The sequence below is a fragment of the Malaya genurostris genome, chromosome 3 (genome assembly GCF_030247185.1).
Source record: "Malaya genurostris strain Urasoe2022 chromosome 3, Malgen_1.1, whole genome shotgun sequence".
Classification (NCBI taxonomy): Eukaryota; Metazoa; Arthropoda; class Insecta; order Diptera; family Culicidae; genus Malaya; species Malaya genurostris.
In genome coordinates this window covers 207,279,009-207,302,089 of record NC_080572.1, presented here as the reverse complement: position 1 = coordinate 207,302,089, position 23,081 = coordinate 207,279,009, and the positions used below count along the sequence as shown (strand labels likewise).

The window sequence follows — 23,081 nt, the reverse complement described above, 5'->3', positions numbered from 1 at the left end:
GTAGCTTAGGTAGCTTTCGCTTGATGCCAAACCTAACCCAGTTTCCACCCTAACTGCTGTCAAACTGTTTGTTTGAAATTTCGAACCTGGTTTTTATATCAGGTTTGTTCAAGTTCTCGTTGCTAAGTGCGAAACCATCAGCTTCCAGAACTGTTTTAGTTATCTCGTCCGTTTTGATTTTTATGACATAAACGAAAACCAACGAAATCACGGAATAATTATTTGCACACGCTCACTTGTGAATGTATTTATGGATAACGACACCCGACATACGGGTTGTCATCCATAGAAATTTTCGCCACTATCATATTCCCTATTTGGGTTCTTCACTGAGTTGCTTACGTCTGTACAAAAAAAATTCTAATAAAGTTCCACGTCAAAAAACGTGTCGCTTCAGTGAAACTAATCACAGAATGACAGACAACATATCATCGCAGTCAGAGAAGACAAAGACAGCAGGAATCACTTACCATCAATCACGAATTCCTGACAGCAGGTGTATTAGCTGAAACGAGAGAAAAAAAAGAGATATTTGTTCGTTAGTGCAAATCATTCATAGAGCAGCATTCTTCCGTAACTGTTGTTGGGAAGATACGAAAAATTGGCTTTCGATCAAAGGCATTTCCGGCAAACTGTCATCATTGCAGGCTCGCAGGCTCGATGAATTTGGAACCATTGGCCCAAGAAATGTAAACATGCTCTTATGAAACAATGTTAATAATTAATGAAGCACACCATTCAGCACTATCAACATTACATCAAAGAAGCTATTTCGAACTGACTGACATATAGGGTAACAGAGGTATTTTGGCCCGCTTTAGGATCGATTTTATTTTGGCCCACTTTGTAAAAATATCCACCAAATGTTTTAATATCTTTGAAAAACCCTTCCGCAATAGGTAATTTAATGTGATTAGCTTCAAACTGATGCAACATGGGTTACCTAAGATCGATTGAATCCATATAGTTTGTTAGGTGGGCCAAAATATATGAAGTGGCCAAAATACCTCTGTTACCCTAGAACTGACATACAAAATGAGAAACAAATTTATGCAACTATTACTATTCCCCATTCTGGAGCACTTTAGTCCAGGAAAACTTCTATTTAAAACTATATCTACTGTTATTCCTGTTATAGAACGAATGCACTTTTGCTTCATTTTCGTTTTGTTGATGCAACTTGAAGAAATTTGGAACTAGTCGTGTTCAGTTGGCTTCCTACTTTCAGCCCTTGAATCTCATATGAAAACAAAACACAAGCGCAAAAGTTTTTTGGTCTTAACTTGCTGCTGTTCGCTGCTACTGCTCGGTAGAAGAAAATGCAAATACGTTCTTTCATTCAATTAGATCTGATTGCAAACACTTCCAAAATAACTTTAGAACTTTCGGGTGACTTAATTTTTAATATGTTTTCATCAGCAGCTTGACTTAGGTGGATTGCTTAAAGGTAATGGGAATTATGGGCAAAACGAAAAATCTATCGTTTCATATTTCAATTCCCTTTGCCGAAAGACAAACGTACAGCAATGACAGATGGTACGGTAAACGACAATGAACCTAATGCGATTGTACGAAAGATAACATTGCTAGGCAATTACGGAACAAATACTTTTACTTACAATGAAGCCTATTATATTTCAAGCGGTAAAACTCTGCCCGGACCGACATTGTAAACAGCTTAAAGCAAGTGATGGCATTGAACCGGAAAAGTGCATTGCTTACCTTTTACAAACAACAGTTAGTGGGTAAGTTGTGGTTACGGCACTTACTATTCTTGGTTGGCACTATTATTATTATTATTTCTCTTTCTTAGATTTCAAGTCCTCTTGTTATGACATTTGAATTAAATATCGAAAAAACATCAGCATGTTCACTAGAGGAAGTAAACTGTGTTGAGAAGGCCAATACTGGGTACAAACCAATTCCAAAATAAATCAATGGCTACTCTGATTATCAATTGTAACTCATTGCGTCAGATTGACAGACAATATTTCAAAAATAACTACAAATATAAGCTGATTTATTTAAATGGCTCGATTTTTAAGCACTGGTCAAACCATTTACAACTGACACTATCAAATACTAACGGTTTTTTTAGATTTGTTATTTTTTCGGCAGGAACTACTCTATTTTCTGAAAGATGTTTTGACAGTGTAAAGTGACGTCTCTATTCAGTATTATTTGGAAAATCATCATGACTAGGTTAACTCCGGAACAACGCTTCCAAATCGTGGAAATTTATTTTAAATTGGAGTGTTCAATGTTCAATTAAAACTGATTTTAGCGCGAAATTTTCTTCAGTGAAAAGGTGCACGAATCCTACGAACGAATTCTTTTTGCCTTTCTCATATAAGGTTATGCAATCACTGTGAAAACCGACTTTTGAACCGAGGCCCGGAGAGCCGAGTGTCATGTACCATTCGACTTAGTTCGTCGAGTACGCAAAATGTCTGTGTGTGTATGTGCGTATGTGTGTATGTAACGTTATTTTGCACTAACTTTTCTCGGAGATGGCTGAACCGATTTTCACAAACTTAGATTCAAATGGAAAGTCTTGTGGTCCCATACAAAATTCCTGAATATTGTTTGGATCCGCCTTCCGGTTCCGGAATTATGGGGTAAAATGTGCAAAAAATTGTGAAAATAAGTGCACTAACTTTTCTCAGAGATGGCTGAATCGATTTTCACAAACTTAGATTCAAATGAAAGGTCTTAAGGTCCCAAAAAAATCCTAAATATTATTTGGATCCGACTTCCGGTTCGGGAGTTATGGAGTAAAATGTGCAAAAAAAATGAACATATGTGTTCTAACTTTGCTCATAGATGGCGCGACCGATTTTCACAAACTTAGGTTCAAATGAAAGGTCCTGTGGTCCCATGCTTAATTCCTGAATTTCATGCGGATCCGACTTCCGGTTCCGGAAATATAGGGTAAAGTGGGTTAAAAATTGTATACCATAACTGAAAATGGGGAAAAACCTTAAAAAAATTTCTAAATCGACCTCAAATCTTTTCAAATTGATAGTTTTTATCAGTAGACGGTCAAACAAACCGATTTCGGTTATTCTTTTAAGAATCGAAGAAAAAAAATTTTGAAGAATATCACAGTATTATATATGATAGTATGATTGATATGAGAAAGGCATCATTACAGGCATCTAAACAGGTTTTTCAAATCAACTTCAACTTTTACAATTCAATTTCAACTGTCTCCATTCTTTAAGTATAAAATTCCATTCAGCTTAAATTGCGTACATGAAGAAGAGCCCCGATCCACAGAGCATAACAAGATGCTTTCAAAATTATATACATGGGTGATACAATGGTTCCAACGTTTTTCCAAATTTTCAATACCATGTTTATGAAAAAATTTATCTTTCGCTTCAAAATAAGCTTCAGTTTCAGCGATGACCTCCTCATTTGAGCTAAATCTTTTTCCCTGGAGCATTTTTTTAAGATCAGCAAAGAGCCAGTAGTCACTGGGGCTAAATCTGGTGAGTATGGGGGGTGGGGAAGCAGATCAAAGCCCAATTCGTTCAATTTCGCCATTGTTTTCATCGACTTGTGGCAGGGTGCATTGTCTTGATGAAAAAGGATTTTTTTCTCTGCATGTGCGATCGTTTTTTTGCGATTTCCTCCCTCAAACGCACCAGTATGTCAATATAATAATCACTATTGATCGATTTACCTTTCTCGAGGTAGTCAATGAAAATCACGCCATGCGTATCCCAAAAACTGACGCCAAGACTTTGCCAGCTGACTGCTGCGCTTTCGGACGGCTTTCGTCAGCTGTGCGCCACTCAGATAACTGCCGCTTCGACTCTGGAGTGTAGTGATGTATCCATGTTTCGTCCATGGTCACGTAACGACGCAAGAAATCTTTTTTGTTGCGAGTAAATAGCGATAAACTGCTTTCTGAATCATCGACTCGTTCCTTTTTTTGTTCCATCGAAAGCAATCGCGGCACCCACTTGGAAAAAACATTTTTCATGCTCAATTTTTCATGAAGGATAGTAAATACACTTCCATATGATATCTGTGTCATCTCAGTAATCTCACGGAGCTTCACTTTACGATCTTTCATTATAATTTTTGTCACTTCACTCACATTTTTCGGTGTAACGGCTTCCACAGGTCTACCCGAGCGTTCCGCGTCATTTGTGTCGGTACGACCACGTTTAAACTCGGCGAACCACCGACAAATCGGTGCTTTTGATGGACAAGAGTCCGGATAACATTTTTCAATCCATTGTTTCGCTTGCACGGTGTTTTTACCCATTGAAAAACAATGTTTTATCAAAACACGAAACTCGTTTTTTTCCATTTTTTAAACAAACTACAAAACGACTTTACTCCAACCTCGATAACTCAGCTGTTTCTGGTCGGATCGACTTAAAATTTTGACACGTTTCAAGCAAAGGTTAGTACTCTAGAAAGACGTGGTTACTGGTTTACTACGAGCGCCATCTCTGCTTTAGTCTCGGAACTTATTGATCCATGTGTTATCTGATCTTGATATTTATTTTGGCAATATCAAGACTAGCCTCATTTAAATATCTGTAACTCTTGGACCCAACACAAGAATGTCATGCAATTTATGCAGGTATTTTTTGAAGTTTGATGCTAAAAAAAATACTAAAATTTTGCTGGCAGCGCCATCTATTTATCAGTCTCGGGCATCTAATTAACACGTGGGAATTATGAAGATTTTGAAAATGATTTCTGATATTTTCGTAATCAAGGAACAAACCGAAAACAGTTCGTATGGCCATCAACTCTCATGAGATACAAAGTGATATAGTTTTAAGTTCGATTTTGAAAATGGTTTAGATTTCGGTATCGTCATAAGTTGGTTTAACCTTGGAAGATGATGGAAACATACATCGGACTGATGTCACATAATATTATAAGCAAATTCCGACAAAAATCGATGCAATCTTCAATTGAAGCGATTCGCTCTCTGTATTAGTTAGTAAGTTAGTATATAAGTTCCTTTTCCCCATTACACAATACAAGTAGGTTTAGAATTTTCCCTACACAAAAATCTCAGAATTGCGGAAGCAAATGATGTCTTCATGGTAATAACCAAATCATATATATATAACAGGGCTGAAAAGTCACCACTTATGGCTGAACACCCAATTTAAATATTAATAATTTAATTTTAACTCATATACCAATAAATAGTTATTTAAAAAAAAAAAAAGGCCTGAGATGGCTACCCTGCGGAATTCCGGACGAAGCGTTAAACTCATGGTAAACGTGATCGCCGATTTTCACTGCTAAACGACGATCCATAAGATATGATCGCAGCCATCGAAGGATGTTAGAGGGGAATCCAAGTCTTTCCAATTTAGCAATTGTTATATTGTGTCTTATTATATCAAAGGCAGAAGAGAGATCGGTGTAAATAGCGTCTGTTTGTAAACCTTTTGACATAAAACATGGATCAATAAGTCCCGAGACTAAAGCAGAGATGGCGCTCGTAGTAAACCAGTAACCACGTCTTTCTAGAGTACTAACCTTTGCTTGAAACGTGTCAAAATTTTAAGTCGATCCGACCAGAAACAGCTGAGTTATCGAGGTTGGAGTAAAGTCGTTTTGTAGTTTGTTTAAAAAATGGAAAAAAACGAGTTTCGTGTTTTGATAAAACATTGTTTTTCAATGGGTAAAAACACCGTGCAAGCGAAACAATGGATTGAAAAATGTTATCCGGACTCTTGTCCATCAAAAGCACCGATTTGTCGGTGGTTCGCCGAGTTTAAACGTGGTCGTACCGACACAAATGACGCGGAACGCTCGGGTAGACCTGTGGAAGCCGTTACACCGAAAAATGTGAGTGAAGTGACAAAAATTATAATGAAAGATCGTAAAGTGAAGCTCCGTGAGATTACTGAGATGACACAGATATCATATGGAAGTGTATTTACTATCCTTCATGAAAAATTGAGCATGAAAAATGTTTTTTCCAAGTGGGTGCCGCGATTGCTTTCGATGGAACAAAAAAAGGAACGAGTCGATGATTCAGAAAGCAGTTTATCGCTATTTACTCGCAACAAAAAAGATTTCTTGCGTCGTTACGTGACCATGGACGAAACATGGATACATCACTACACTCCAGAGTCGAAGCGGCAGTTATCTGAGTGGCGCACAGCTGACGAAAGCCGGTCGAAAGCGCAGCAGTCAGCTGGCAAAGTCTTGGCGTCAGTTTTTGGGATACGCATGGCGTGATTTTCATTGACTACCTCGAGAAAGGTAAATCGATCAATAGTGATTATTATATTGACATACTGGTGCGTTTGAGGGAGGAAATCGCAAAAAAACGATCGCACATGCAGAGAAAAAAATCCTTTTTCATCAAGACAATGCACCCTGCCACAAGTCGATGAAAACAATGGCGAAATTGAACGAATTGGGCTTTGATCTGCTTCCCCACCCCCCATACTCACCAGATTTAGCCCCAGTGACTACTGGCTCTTTGCTGATCTTAAAAAAATGCTCCAGGGAAAAAGATTTAGCTCAAATGAGGAGGTCATCGCTGAAACTGAAGCTTATTTTGAAGCGAAAGATAAATTTTTTCATAAACATGGTATTGAAAATTTGGAAAAACGTTGGAACCATTGTATCACCCATGTATATAATTTTGAAAGCATCTTGTTATGCTCTGTGGATCGGGGCTCTTCTTCATGTACGCAATTTAAGCTGAATGGAATTTTATACTTAAAGAATGGAGACAGTTGAAATTGAATTGTAAAAGTTGAAGTTGATTTGAAAAACCTGTTTAGATGCCTGTAATGATGCCTTTCTCATATCAATCATACTATCATATATAATACTGTGATATTCTTCAAAATTTTTTTTCTTCGATTCTTAAAAGAATAACCGAAATCGGTTTGTTTGACCGTCTACTGATAAAAACTATCAATTTGAAAAGATTTGAGGTCGATTTAGAAATTTTTTTAAGGTTTTTCCCCATTTTCAGTTATGGTATACAATTTTTAACCCACTTTACCCTATATTTCCGGAACCGGAAGTCGGATCCGCATGAAATTCAGGAATTAAGCATGGGACCACAGGACCTTTCATTTGAACCTAAGTTTGTGAAAATCGGTCGCGCCATCTATGAGCAAAGTTAGAACACATATGTTCATTTTTTTGCACATTTTACTCCATAACTCCCGAACCGGAAGTCGGATCCAAATAATATTTAGGATTTTTTTGGGACCTTAAGACCTTTCATTTGAATCTAAGTTTGTGAAAATCGATTCAGCCATCTCTGAGAAAAGTTAGTGCACTTATTTTCACAATTTTTTGCACATTTTACCCCATAATTCCGGAACCGGAAGGCGGATCCAAACAATATTCAGGAATTTTGTATGGGACCACAAGACTTTCCATTTGAATCTAAGTTTGTGAAAATCGGTTCAGCCATCTCCGAGAAAAGTTAGTGCAAAATAACGTTACATACACACATACGCACATACACACACAGACATTTTGCGTACTCGACGAACTAAGTCGAATGGTACATGACACTCGGCTCTCCGGGCCTCGGTTCAAAAGTCGGTTTTCACAGTGATTGCATAACCTTATATGAGAAAGGCAAAAAGAATTCGTTCGTAGGATTCGTGCACCTTTTCACTGAAGAAAATTTCGCGCTAAAATCAGTTTTAATTGAACATTGAACACTCCAATTTAAAATAAATTTCCACGATTTGGAAGCGTTGTTCCGGAGTTAACCTAGTCATGATGATTTTCCAAATAATACTGAATAGAGACGTCACTTTACACTGTCAAAACATCTTTCAGAAAATAGAGTAGTTCCTGCCGAAAAAATAACAAATCTAAAAAAACCGTTAGTATTTGATAGTGTCAGTTGTAAATGGTTTGACCAGTGCTTAAAAATCGAGCCATTTAAATAAATCAGCTTATATTTGTAGTTATTTTTGAAATATTGTCTGTCAATCTGACGCAATGAGTTACAATTGATAATCAGAGTAGCCATTGATATATATATATATATATATATATATATATATATATATATATATATATATATATATATATATATATATATATATATATATATATATATATATATATATATATATATATATATATATATATATATAACAGGGCTGAAAAGTCACCACTTGTGGCTGAACACCCAATTTAAATCTTAATAATTTAATTTTAACTCATATTCCAATAAATAGTTATTTAAAAAAAAAAATAAAAAAAAAAAAAAAAAATACATCGGACTGAAAGCAGAAGCTAAGCGTATCGGACTGGCCCTAAATGCGTCAAAAACAAAATATATGAGGGGATGAGGCTCTAGAGAAGAAACACTACGCCTCCCACCACGAATATTGATAGACGGTGACATGAGAGGCTGACGACGAGCAGACATGGACCGAATTATGTGGAGACGTATGCTTAATACAGCAAAGGACACCCCAGGACTATAGCTGTTAGAGGAGGAGGAGGAGCGAAATTGATTTAAAGATTCAAATATTCTTCATCCTGTAATTTGCGAGCCGGAAGTTGAATCCGAATAAAATTTACGATTTTCTTATGTACCATAAGACTTTTGATTCATGTTCAAGTCTGTAAATTAGATTATTTCAATTCTCTCCGGTGTTTGCGGAACTGGTAAAGTGAGTTTATCTGGCCGTCCATTTACAAGTTCTATAAATTGCGTTTGATTAGGAACCAAATATACAGATTTCATCATTATTTTCCTGTTCATATGTAAATGCAAAAATCGGTTAAGTGCAATTTAGTTGGTAAACCCCGTTCGGAACTAAACACGTAATGAGAAAATCGTTTGGAAATATATTTTGTGAGAAAACCAGACAAAAAAATATGAACGAAAAACCGGATAAATTTTGGTCCGAACTGGGCATGAGAAGTTTTATTGTCGAAAAAAATGTTTCTGAACGACTTTGGCATTGACAAATCTGCGTCACTTCAAGATTTTATCCGTTTTTTTGCATTCAAACCTACTTTAACGACTTTTACAAACTAAACTGTACTGATCCGATTTTTGTGTTCAACCGTTCATATTAAATTGTTTGAAATTTTCGAATCGAATTTAAAAATCCAGAAACAAAAGTGTAAACCGTGATGAAACTCGATTACAATCAATGGAAACATACAGGCCCTTATTACCGTTCTCACTTCACTTTCACATTCACTTCATTTACATGTCACTTCACTTGATTTTACCTATTACCAGTATCACGGATAGTGAAGTGATCACTGTGGTGAAAAAAACTAATTTTTTCAACAAAATGTTGGTGGCGTGATGTTCATAATGACATCCAGTTCATTCAAGTAATTACTTTTGTCACATAAGCGACTTTCATAATAAGGACCTACATTCACTTCACTTGATTTCTACCGTGAAGTGATACCCATAATAAGGGTCACAGTCACTTCACTTGGTTTTCTCCGTGTAGTGACACCGGTAATAAGGGCCACAGCCTTTAAGCTTTAATCTAATTGAGCAGTTCGATCATCTTTGAGAATTCTGTGAACTCTATTCCGGACGCTTTTGTTCACTTCTTTCGGTGCTTCCAAAACCAGTGGCTTGAATAGCCAAATTGAGTTGTCCTCATAACAATCAATAAAACGCACAAAAAAGAATAGTTTGAAGACCAATTTTGAAAATTGTCATTCCTATTGTACTTAACGATAGAAAATTATAACAAGCATAAACCAGTAACACGGGAACAAGAAGATCTTGTCACAATCAAATATAACCTAAATAATTGAATGCATGGGACTTTTTATTTAAACCTAATCTTGAGAAAATCGGTTAAGTCATCTGTGAGAAATTGATACAAAATTTTTTACAGATACGTTTTTTTACAATTTTGTGTTGCCAAAATGAGATTATTTAGATTTAATCGGTATCTAACGGGGAAAATAGATTGGAAAAATTACATTCAAATACAACTATGTAATGAAAATCGCGAAAATGTTACCGCAGAGATGAGATTCGATACCGTAGCTAGCTCCTAACCGGGGAAATTGTTTTTCCAATTAAACTACCCTGCATTCGAAAACATAAGAAGAGACAGTCCAATTGACTAGAAGATTCAAGTACGCTTCGCCTTACTTGGCCGCCTCAGCATTCAATTCTAGTCCTATCTCTATGGAAACACATCCATCAGAAATGCAACACACACACGGCATTACAAGTCTATCTTTACTACTGCTTTGCCGTCAATCGCTTTTGAAAAATCATTTATTATTTTCTTTATATTTTCTTTTAGTAAAACATTTCCAGAATTTTCTGTGAAATTTTCAAGCCTATTGGAACGAAACTCTAGAAGTTATGGACCTTTATGTATGACTATCTCATTCTGCGAAGAAAAAAGAGCTCGGCGCACAAGCCCAAGATTTCTACTTCGATTGACTTCAAAACTTGACAAAACATTCTTGAAATGTTGCATTATAATAAATTATAACATAAAAAATATGACTTTTTGAAACTGTTAGACCCTACCGGCTCCCTTGAGTAACAAATTGTTTCCATTGATTCTATAGACAAAAAACTTTAAACGCATTTTTCTCGAAAACAGGTTTTGAAAGTCCGTGTCCATCGTCACTCAAAAACTACTGAATCATTTTTTTTCAAATTTTGCAAACACTTTCTACATATAAAAACCCAGACCCCAAGGTTTTCCTTTTCGTTGTTTGTTACTTTGGAGAGGTTAAACGGCTACAAATTGTCGTGAAAAATCGTATTTTTCACTTTGAACAACCACCAAAAATTTAAAATTAAAAAAAAATCAAACAGAAACGTTGGGGTCTAGAAAAACTTCTTTTCTAACTATGCTGCGTTCATTTGTTCATTTCTGATTAGTTTGCGCGGAGATACAGTAGACACCGCAAATCATAATTTTTAAGAAGCGTCCTCAAAAATATCTCTTCACCGACTTATATATCAATATTTTTCCATGAAAAAAATACAAAATGTTGTTCGAATGATTCTCTTTATTATGCAAAAAAATATTTTGTTGAACGATAATTCTGGAAAAAATTCGCAAAAAATGATGATTTTTTCATGGTTTAGACCCTACCCCCCCTTAATGATCTCAACTGATGTATGGTAGCAGCAGTGACAAGTGTGAATCAAAAACACAATCACAAATTCGCAACTGACGGTAAAGCAGAAGTGGAGATAGACTTGTGATCCGGTGTGTGTTGTTTTTCTGTTCGATATGTTTCCATAGAGATAGAACTATAATTGCATGCTGTGGCTGCCAAGTAAAGCGAAGCATGCTGGGTTCTTCTAGTCAATTGGGCTATCTCATGTTAAGGATATTTGAGCCAATAAGAGCCAAGGAGTTAGCCTATGTTTGTGCTTAGGGAACATAACCGTTTTTACTGTTCTTTACATTTCGTCTTAGACTCGTCAGTGCAGAGCAGTTCAAATGACCCCTAAATGACCATACCTGCATCGGCCAGAATAAGCCGAAAACAACGTTTTCGTTCGGCACGTCAGGAAAGACGTGGTACTCCGGTATAAGTGTTTCGCAAATAGCATTAACTATACGTCTGCTTAGTGGTTCAAGTTGAACTGTTTAAGTTTGCAATTAGCAGTTCAATTTAAATTTCTCTGCACTGACGAGTCTAAGACGAAACGTAAACAACAGTCAAAACGGTTATGTGCCCTTAGCACAAACATAGGCTAACCCCTAAATAAATAACCTTTCCAAATCGAATGTAAATGTAAATTTTCGAAAGAGCGTTTCCCAATAAATGAACATGATTCTGCCAAACCTTCCCCAAACCGTAAAATTCGTAAAAATTTTGATGAGTAGTCGAAGAAGCAATTAAACCGCACTCCGTATATGTTCACTAAGACCAATTGACATTACACAAAAATAAAATCGAAGGGTTTCGTCGAACTGGAAATGTTTTAGCCCTTCTCAACATCGCATGACTTTCATATCTCGACAGCGGGAGCGATTTTTTTGGGAGAAGTGTTATTTTACCCTGGTTCGCCTTTTCAAAATGATCCAAAATTGCTTAACATAATCATTTTAACTCTATACCATCGGAAATATGTTTAGCAATTTACGATCAAATTTTCAGTAGTATGAGAATCGTAAATAACGAAAATAAAAAATTTCATAAAACTGTTGGTCCTGGTTCAGATTTCAGGTCTGGAACTCAGGTTCAGAATCCAGTTCCAGAATTTGGAATTCGAATGTAGGTTCCAGATTTCATTCCCAGCACCTAGGTACAGATTCAAGATGCAGAATTCAGGTTCATAATCCACGTCCAAAATTCATTTCCAGAATCCTAGTATTGGGCGAAAATCTAGAATTCATGTTCAAAATAGCCACCATGTGATAGCCACCAACAACAACGAAGCATCCCCTTCATCGAAACCATCAGTATCCCCTATAGAACATAGTACTCCAGCTGAAGTTAACAACTTGCCCAGCAACTGCAACCAATGTACAACAAGGCGCATCTACAACTACTAGCAACGAACTCGAGACGGAAATCAACAACAATACCACTGATGCGGCAATGGATGACGAGACGAGCTACGAACAAAGTGCCCGAGATTCAATACAAAAAAAAAAGTTTTTTATTTAAAAAATCGGCTCAATCGGCACGTAAAGCTTGTACGCGAACAAGCCTGAAAAAAAAATCTTTTTAATAAAAAAAAAAGATTCAGGATCAGAGTTCTACTCCGAAATTTAGTTAACCAAGTGTGCGTGTAGAATTTAGACCTAAAATTCAGAACCAGAGTTAATGTTCAGAATTGAGATCCAGAATTAATTTCCAAAATCCAAGTCCAATTTCATAATTCATGTCCGAAATCCAGTTCCAGAATTTATCTGCAAAATACATTTTCAGAATTCAAGTACTGGTGCAGAATCTGAGATTTGTGGCCAAAATTCAGCTCCTGAGTTCATGTCCTGAATCCAGTGTTTTTTATGTCGTTTATTTATACCCGGCTTTAACCAAGTTGCGGTCGTTCGCCGGGTTTGTATCGTTTGAAGGGGGTGATTTGGAGGGGGGTGGGGTGGTCGTTGGTGGGGTTTGGAGAGGGGGAGGGGACATTCTTACATTTGTTTCGTTCAAATTACATTGTATATATAGTTACATTTAATTTGATATCAGTGGGATGGATCGGGAAAAAAAAGGAGGGGGAGAGGGGGGACATCATTTAACTGTTGGTTTCTTGTGAGACAGAGAGAGAGTCCCTCTGGCGGGCGGCCCACGGCTGAGATGACGGCAGTGTCCGGGGTGTCCGGGGTTGTGTTGGCAGGGTGTTGAAAGTGTCCGGTTTGGGTGTTGATCGTGAGTGTGTTTGTGTGACGATGTGTTTCGTCTCCCGTTGTTCGGCCGGCCTCTCGCTGTTCCTTGTTCGGTCCTTGGGTTGTCATCCTTCAGATGTGCAGGGCCGCGGGAGACATCTCCGGGGGCGTCGGCCCCCGGCAGATGGCCCGCTGGGGGTTGCTGGTGGTTATAGGAGTGGCCGCGGAAAACATCTCGGGGGGAACCAGCCCCCCGCAGATGGTGCTGAGTCTTCGCCGGAGATTGAGAGATAGGAAGATAAGAGGAGTAGAGAGTTAGAAACGATTAAAAGGAGGGGAGTGAAAGGATTTTGGGGAAGAGGTTAGGAAGTGAGGGTAGCAGTTCTGGTAGGATGGGTTGGGAGGGATTTATAGTGCTTTTAGGAGTTTTGCCTCTTTAAGGAAGAGGATTAGGGTGGTTTCGGGTGGTATTGCGACCTTAGACTGTGGAATTCGGGACAGGTGGTGATGATGTGTTCTGCCGTGAGCCTAACATTGCAGTGTAAACAGGAGGCAGGGTTGCCGTGAGCGATACAGTGTGCATGCGTGAGGCGGGTGTGGTCCACCCTGAGCCGTGAGACCCTTTGTTCCCTACGATCTGGTCGATCAGTCCATCGGATCAACTCCCCCTTGATTTTGGAGGGGTTTCCTCCGGATGATCTCCAGTGCCTTAAGAGATGTTCCCGGAGTCTTCCCCGGAAGCCGGTAATCAAATCTGCGGAGGTGACCTCCGATGTAAGTCGTGGTGACAGTCTGCCCATGGCCGCCAGTCCATCTGCTTTCTCGTTTCCCGGGATCCCGTTGTGTCCAGAGATCCAACACACTGTGATTTGGTTGTTACTGTATGTTTGGATCGCCTGGACAAACGGGTGTCTGGATCTTTCGGCCTCCAAGGCGTTGATAACTGCCAGGGAGTCCAAAAAGATCACAGCCTCGGATCCCGGGGGGATCGCTTCCATACAAGCATAGATTCAAATATAGAATCAAATTGTATAATTCTAGTGCAAGATCAGAATTCAGCTTTCCATTCGGGATTTCTGATGTAACACTCCAAAGAGCTACAAGTATTTACTAAAATTGAAAATGTTACTTGAGATAACCTTACAGAAAAATGAAATAATGTGTTTGGTAATAAATTGGAGGGGGCGATTACTTTTGAGTTCGCTTCGGGCGCCAGAAATGTTCACTACGGCTCTGTACGGTATATGAAACTCGGTTCTTTGCGGAAATAGCATACCTTTTCTATGTGATAAAAGTAAAAAAAACCTGTTTTAATCCACCTAGTGGTGTAATGATGCCTTTCTCATGTACATATAATATTGTGGTATTCTATTCAAAATTTTTCTCTTCGATTTTTGAATAAAATACAGAATAAAACAGTGCTTTGATTGCGTAAGTCATCTTAAGAAAACGAAATTGGTTCACTATTATATGCATTTCTGGCACCGGAACCCGAGAACCGGTATAATCAAAGTCGGTTCGTACCACCAACAAATATGACATACAAACTCTACTAGTACGCACTCTAAATTACGATTTAAATGTTTGTTGCATCCGAAAATATTTTAAGTGACGGTGTACAATATTGAACACACTTTTCCCTATAACTCCGGAACCGGAAGCCGGATCCGGATGAAATTCAGGAATTCCGTATGGAACCGGAAGACCTTTCATTTGAATCTAAGTTTGTGGAAATCGGTCAAACCATCGCTGAGAAACGTGAGTGAGATTCATTTTTATATATATGACCACTATTTCCGGTACTTCCGGAACCGGATACCGGGAACCAGGATAGCCGGAATCGGTTTATTCAGTTGCCTACTAATAATGACTATCGATTTGTGTAGTTTTGAGACCAGTTTAGGAAATTTTTTACGTTTTTTGTTTCGCCGGCTTAAGTGACGGTGTACAATATTGAGCACACTTTACTCTATAACTCCGGAACCGGAAGTCGGATCCGAATGAAATTCAGGAATTCCGTATGGAACCGGAAGACCTTTCATTTGAATCTAAGTTTGTGGAAATCGGTCAAACCATCGCTGAGAAACGTGAGTGAGATTCATTTTTATATATATGACCACTATTTCCGGTACTTCCGGAATCGGATACCGGGAACCAGGATAGCCGGAATCGGTTTATTCAGTTGCCTACTAGTAATGACTATCGATTTGAGTAGTTTTGAGACCAGTTTAGGAAATTTTTTACGTTTTTTGTTTCGCCGGTTTAAGTGACGGTGTACAATATTGAGCACACTTTACCCTATAACTCCGGAACCGGAAGTCGGATCCGGATAAAATTTAGGAATTTTGTATGGGACCGGAAGACCTTTCATTTGAATTTAAGTTTGTGGAAATCGGTCAAACCATCGCTGAGAAACGTGAGTGAGATTCATTTTTATATATATGACCACTATTTCCGGTACTTCCGGAACCGGATACCGGGAACCAGGATAGCCGGAATCGGTTTATTCAGTTGCCTACAGTTGCATAACCTTTCTTTATGAGAAAGGCAAAAATACAAAGTCGACAAAATTAACAATCACTTGCGCCCCGGAAGTCGTTCGTTCACTAAGCGTACGGAGCTTCGGAAACCGCAACGAGACAATCAGAATGAAGGCTGGTACACCACCGTGTTGAAACCAACAATGACACACAATAGCGTATAATCAATTATTCTTGCTGCATAATGCATTCCCGGTACATTGCCGGAGTGCAGATGTTATCGTCAGCGAGCACGGTTTATGTCGGGCCATGTGTTGCCGCTCGAAGAAGTTGCCCCGGCACAGGCAGCATCCGGAAAATTCGGAAAAGAATACACGTCCGCTGTCACGTTTTCCGAGTGCAAAATGTAGCATCTTTAACCTTTTGCAATCGAACCACGAAAGTCATCGTGCACCGAGGGGCGAACATTCAAAGTCGAAGTTGCATGGCACCAGTTGACTGTTTGCCAAAAAACTTTGCGATGCTTTTTGTTCTGATTGCTAATTGCAATTTTCAACGATGACGTAGATCAAACCAAGTATGATAAACAAACTTTACTTTCGGTTCGATTGGTTTGCCAGGGTTTGAGCTTCGGAATTCATTTGAATAGCAAAATGGCCACAAGCATGAAATATTCTGTTCTAGAATTCGATCTTTTTTCGATGAATATCAGCAAACCAAACGATAAAGAATTTCGTTCGCTATTATTTGCAATAGAAGTATTGGAAACCGCTTAAATATGTACAGTTTAATACAGATGTTCAATAAAAAATCATCGTACACTGAAGTTCAATCTACAGAATAAATGTTCAGACGTCTTCAACCTTGCATAGTACATTCCCCCCCACACCCACCAGAGCTTCGTGTATTTCATCGTTCGTACGTGTACATTACCATCGTAGACGAACGGAAGATAATAACAACTGCAACTTACTTTCTGCACCGGAATAGTTTTTATGTAGTTTTGTAACAATGTCAACAATTTGCAAGCGAAATTGAACCTGTTTTTTCGTATTACTCTTTCCGCTCCAGCGTACTTCAACATCAAAGGGCCACCACCACCATAAATGCAAAGTGGATGGAGAAAAATGTTTTCCTGCAGCAATTCACAATGCAACCAATCGGGGAAAAATCTCTCCACTCGCAGGAACGTTTGCCAAGTGCCTGGGTCTGGACTGTTGCGACCGAACTAAACCTTCCAGCCATCAGCAGCAATTCCAATTCCAATATGTTTTGGTTTTTTATGTGATTTCCGGAAGGAAACCATTAAAGTGCAATGCTCTTCGGCTACGACGGTTGCATCGTGGTTCCATTTTCGAGTCTGTCGAATATCCGCCGGGCATGCCACAAGTCAGTTAAGCCGAAGCCGGTTTCATCTCACTGTGAACAAAACTACCCCTCACTCTTCTCACTCACGACAACTGCCAGCCAGCCGGCCATGTTCTTCGCTCACATACGTAGGTATGTTACATGAATGCTTGCGTGGTTTATGTTTATGGGGAAAGGATGTTCGAGTTGGTTTATGTTACGAGCAACGACAACAACAACAACAACAATAGTAGAGCTGACGGGATGGAATCCCATTTATTCGAAATAGAATTTTCTATTCAGTCGTTTTTTTTGGGAAAGGTCACTGCAAAGGGGGTGACATCGGTGCCTACGAGCAGCAATGAATGATGAAAACGGGAACAGTTGTCAGTAGAACGGATGATGGCGTGCACGAGGCCAAAGGGAAGTTCCAAAACAAGTGCCAAATCGACCGAATATTTTGTGGCTACAATCAAAGTTATGGTGGTGATGTAAGCGCCTATTGAACCGATACTTGAGAGAAAAGGGGAAAAGAAATGAGCTCTGTTCCAAGCTTGTCTCTCGGGAATGTCGACGGTGGGTCACTAAGGATTTGTCATGTTTATAGTAAAATTTGAAGCCAAATTCGTTTCCGCTGTGCACAAGCATTCAGAGACTTATTACCCGGTATGAGTTATGGGATTACATATTTGCAGAAATAAAACCTCCTCCTTCTGTTTACATTCACACAAGCTTGTCGTGTCATTGTTCATCCACGTAAGATGACTGAAAACATGTTCTCAACTGCGTTGGGAGTGTCTGCACCGTAGCGAAAACATAAATAATCGCCATCATTATCATTGTTTTGAAAAGCTTTGTGTGAAGTGGATGAAATAAAAAAAAACGCTCAAGAGTTTGGAGTGACATGTGTAATGTAGCGTGACTTGGATTACTTCGTGTTTCTTGTACCAAACAAAATGCTCTGTAAACATGGCGATGTGATGCGTATGCAATGCAAATTCCAACACAAAATCTGGCTTGATGAATATTTATATTGCCCTGTTTTGGACCGTTCCATTTTTATACTTTAAGTCTGGTGTAAAATTTTCACCATTTTAAAGCTTATATTTATATAGGTTATATTTTATAAATATCGTTTTAATATGTTTGAATTAAGCAATGTTAAAAGTACAGTACGATACTCATTTAAAAAGTCTAGCAAATTCTGCTCTCGAAATCGATTAAAATCTAATACATGCTTAAGGAGGTAACGCTATAGATAAATTGACATAACACATCACCCGATAAGTCGTGTGACTGACACACAGATGACGCTATCATTGCCAAACCCGTTATGACGTTTATGGGGTGACCCAATTTTCAAAAAAAGGCTACATGTTAAATTTCATGACATTTCACATGTGAAGCTATTATTGTTATTTTCAAAAAAATTTCCTATGTTAATTTATAATCGCGTTTTAATAAATAAAAGGCGGGTGGGTAATGTCAGAGACATAACCAGATTGACGTGAATGCAAATAACCATGGCTTGAGGAAACTCAAACTGTGCCCCAGCGGGCAATATAAAGCATATATAATAATTGTAAACTCAATATTAAATGTTATAACACAAAGCGAAACAACGGAAATATTAGTGACAATAATGCATGCGCTATCCAATATAACACATGGGCCGAAAAGTCCCGGGGATAACTCATAGATGGCGCTAGTTTCATTGCAGTCTACTTTTTCAGTTAATACTAACCTTAAAAAACAGTTGTTACAATTTCATCATATTCTAAAGGGTGATTTTTTAAGAGCTTGAGAACTTTTTTAAACAATAAAACGCATAAAATTTGCAAAATCTCATCGGTTCTTTATTTTAAACGTTAGATTGGTACATGACATTTACTTTTTGAAGATAATTTCATTTAAATGTTGACCGCGGCTGCGTCTTAGGTGGTCCATTCGGAAAGTCCAATTTTGGGCAACTTTTTCGAGCATTTCGGCCGGAATAGCCCGAATTTCTTCGGAAATGTTGTCTTCCAAAGCTGGAATAGTTACTGGCTTATTTCTGTAGACTTTAGACTTGACGTAGCCCCACAAAAAATAGTCTAAAGGCGTCAAATCGCATGATCTTGGTGGCCAACTTACCGGTCCATTTCTTGAGATGAATTGTTCTCCGAAGTTTTCCCTCAAAATGGCCATAGAATCGCGAGCTGTGTGGCATGTAGCGCCATCTTGTTGAAACCACATGTCTACCAAGTTCAGTTCTTCCATTTTTGGCAACAAAAAGTTTGTTAGCATCGAACGATAGCGATCGCCATTCACTGTAACGTTGCGTCCAACAGCATCTTTGAAAAAATACGGTCCAATGATTCCACCAGCGTACAAACCACACCAAACAGTGCATTTTTCGGGATGCATGGGCAGTTCTTGAACGGCTTCTGGTTGCTCTTCACTCCAAATGCGGCAATTTTGCTTATTTACGTAGCCATTCAATCAGAAATGATCCTCATCGCTGAACAAAATTTGTCGATAAAAAAGCGGATTTTCCGAATGGACCACCTAAGACGCAACCGCGGTCAACATTTAAATGAAATTATCTTCAAAAAGTAAATGTCATGTACCAATCTAACGTTATTCACGATCAAAAACTTATCACTCTCTCAGAGGCTAAATTTAAGAAAGGTGCCCCATAGTAAAGTAAATCGTTTTCCCGACGAAAAATACTGTACAAGTGCGGCAATTATTTCAAAAGTGTTATCCGAACTCTGCTCTATTAAAAGAACCAATTGTAATTGGTTTACTAAATTGAAACAGTTTTGCAATGACTAAGCGGAAACATATATTGGAGAAGCCAAATGAATGGAAAAATTAAGAGAAAAAATAGTTTATTGGAAAAAGATATGCTCAGAGACAGGACTCGAACCTGCGTTCTTATGCATTCCGTACATACGCGCTACCATTTCGCCACTCTGAATCTTGTTTTAGTCACTCTAAAACGCCAGTCAGACACAATAGAACGTACATCGAACATCGTCTACATCCTGGCCGTCACCCGACCGATACCTTGCATCCAAACATCTTCTCTATCTATCAAACACTAGTCTTCTCGCTTTTTACCGGCTTAGACGGCTTTACGTCAAACCAACTAAAAAATAATAAATCGTTAAATTGAAACGTTGTCGTACAGATACCGATGAACACTTTGTTCGTCCGATTGAGGTGGAAAGACAAAAATACTCACAATTTGTTTATCTCTAATCGTGTGAAAGATGAGGCCATAAAGATATCAGAATTATGCATGAACATTTTACCATAAAAAAGGTGATCAAGAACAACAACGTGTTGATGATTCTGAGAAGTTTTTGACTGTGTTTAATAATAAATCAGATATTTTGGTCGACATGTAACAATGAATAACATATGGATCCATCACTTCACTCCATAATCAAAACGATTATCATCTGAGTAGACTACTGCCGGTGAATAACTTCCGAAACGTCCAAAGGCTTAACAGTAAGCTAGAAAGGGTATTAAAAAAAACATCAATACCAAATACTACGCATCGTTGTTAGATGGTTTGAATGCAAAAATGAAGTAAAACCGACCACATGTATCGGAAAAAAAACCCATAGTTTCACCAAAACAATGTATCGATTCACAAGTCGATGGCAACGATTGGTTAAATTGAACGCATTTAGATTTGCTTTCTCATCCACCGTATAGTCCAGAAGCTTTAATGATACGTCAAAAAAGCAATGTCTCTGACTATTCATTGTTGGACTTTGGTTAGGTTTCCAACCAAAGCTTATGTTTTGACATTTTCAACTAGGAAATATTTTATTACTATTATTTTGTAAGGGATATATTTATCTAATGGCTATAAAATTTGTAAAATCGGGTAACTGGACGTTTAGATATAGCCAGCCAAAGTAAGTAAGCGTTCCAACTTTTTCAAAAAACCTTGGTTTACACTGTTTGAGATGAATTTGAATAGATAACTCTATAATTGATTACTCTTAGTGCATTTTGCTCTTAATAGATATACCTTTTTGAATGTGACAGAATTTTATAAATTGGTCAAAACATTCCTAAGATATCGTCAGTCATAATTAGCGTTCTAACTTTTTTCACCTCCTTGATATTTGGAGTACTACTGACGTCTCTAAAACTGATTTTGTTAGTCAATGTGGGCAAGTTGCCACTATCTGTTTGTATTTCCTCATAAGTGTTTTGTTTATAAATACATTGCAAAACAAAGCAAAGTTCTGGCATTACATTTCTTTTGTGGAATTTGGCCTTTCTGTTTGCAACAGACTTCGCAACCAATTCTTTGCATACAGAACCATTGCAAATACACTACAGTACCTATTATAATTCGGCTGGAAATTTCGAATTCTTCTACACTTCAAAGTCCAGATGTTTTCATCCCAATTAAAATTTCGTTTCCCAAACTGTGCCATTCCGTAGGCAATCGGTATGTGCGTGGTTGTTGCGTTCAATTCCTTTCAGAGAAGTCATTTAGAAAAGGTTTGTTTGTAGCAACGTTCACCTAAACGAGAAAAGGCTACCCTTTCGAATCCTTTTCCTAACCCATTTAATTAAATTGGGAACCTTTGCTAATGCATTTGAACCCTGTATATTACGCGTGTGTGTGGGTTTTTAGGGAAATCATGGAAACATGCGGGCATCTATTACCAAACATATGCTTTTGAAACCAACCGTTTCAATTTGTAAGCAGCCAGTATTTTCAAAGAAATCAAGGAATTCAAACGAACATTATTCTTTATGGTCTATATGCTTCACCTTTTTTTTTTTGATTACTTGACTCATATTGAATGGGTTGCGCCTCATTCGGCGTCAATATCCAAAATAGTATAACACTAACAATTTGATATGAAAAATTATGAATCTTAATTTGAAATGCGGCGAATGTGCTTCTACCACTTGAGTCAAAGCTGATAGGAAGATCCTATTTAAACTATTCGTTTTATTCAAGACAATTTTCCAACAATAGTCTCTGATCAATTTGGACTAATTTATAATGTTTCTTCTCCCGAAATAAATTACTGACAAACACAGCTGACTATCCAGGCGAAAATCTGCCAGACCCGTATCAGCGAGTGGCAAAGTTCTGAAAAACAACTAACAATTCATTCATTAAGTTCGAGTGATAAAAGGTAGGCACTTCCGGTTCGGGAAGAACAATGCTATGAGTGGCGTAACCGACAAATTGCTTTTTTTTCATTCGCTTAATGTTCCCAAAAATGCTCGAACCGATTTTGGAATTTTTAATGTCTTCCAAGTGCTAGAATGTGGTCACAGATCAAGTTCACAAGGATTATTGCGAACACTCCCTGATCATGAGATATAATCCAATATAAGTTATGTTACCGAAAAAGCGCATTTTGCTCAATCTGCACCATTTTGTCGATGATGGCTTCAGCAATTCTGACAGCCTTCGGCTCAGTTGGAATGCCAATGTAGCCACGGATCAAGTGTTAAAGATCATGGTGGATACTTCTGGTTCCGGCAAAATAACCGCATAAAGGACTATTCACACATTTCAGTTCCGGGACGGTTCAGTGAAAGTGCCTTCAGTGCGCCGTCAGTGTTCTTTTTTTTATCGGAACCCTTCCGTTCAGTTTCCGTGCTGTTTCCGCTCTGGTACAGCCAATGGAATTACATACCGACTTCAGTGAAAATAAAAAATATCGGTGACGACGAATTTGAGTTTGCCGGACGGACGCTACACTGACGGCGAGCTGCACTGAAACGACACGGTGCTGGATAGGTGTAAATGCGCGCATAGAAAACGAATGAAATAATATCAGTATCCGAGCACGGTGTCGTGCCGGCACTGAACCGGACCGAATATGTGTGAATAGTCCTTAAACAATGCAACCAACAAACGGCACACTTTTTCATAAATTCACTATAAATAATTGTTAAAATATCAAGTTTCTATACTACAATAATT

At 38.2% G+C, this 23,081-nt stretch overlaps 1 protein-coding gene across 7 annotated transcripts in view; it reads right to left on the bottom strand.

Annotated features, from left to right (window-relative positions):
- Nucleotides 1-23,081, bottom strand: part of LOC131435566 (potassium voltage-gated channel protein Shal) — a 556,411-nt gene that overhangs the window by 316,516 nt on the left and 216,814 nt on the right. For 6 of the 7 annotated variants that reach the window (XR_009230513.1, XR_009230511.1, XR_009230512.1 and 3 more), the window contains one exon: nucleotides 471-505. The exons of the other annotated variant lie outside the window; for it this stretch is intronic. The gene's annotated coding sequence lies outside the window, so the exon portion shown is untranslated. The remainder of the gene's footprint in view (nucleotides 1-470; nucleotides 506-23,081) is intronic. 7 annotated transcript variants of the gene reach the window in all.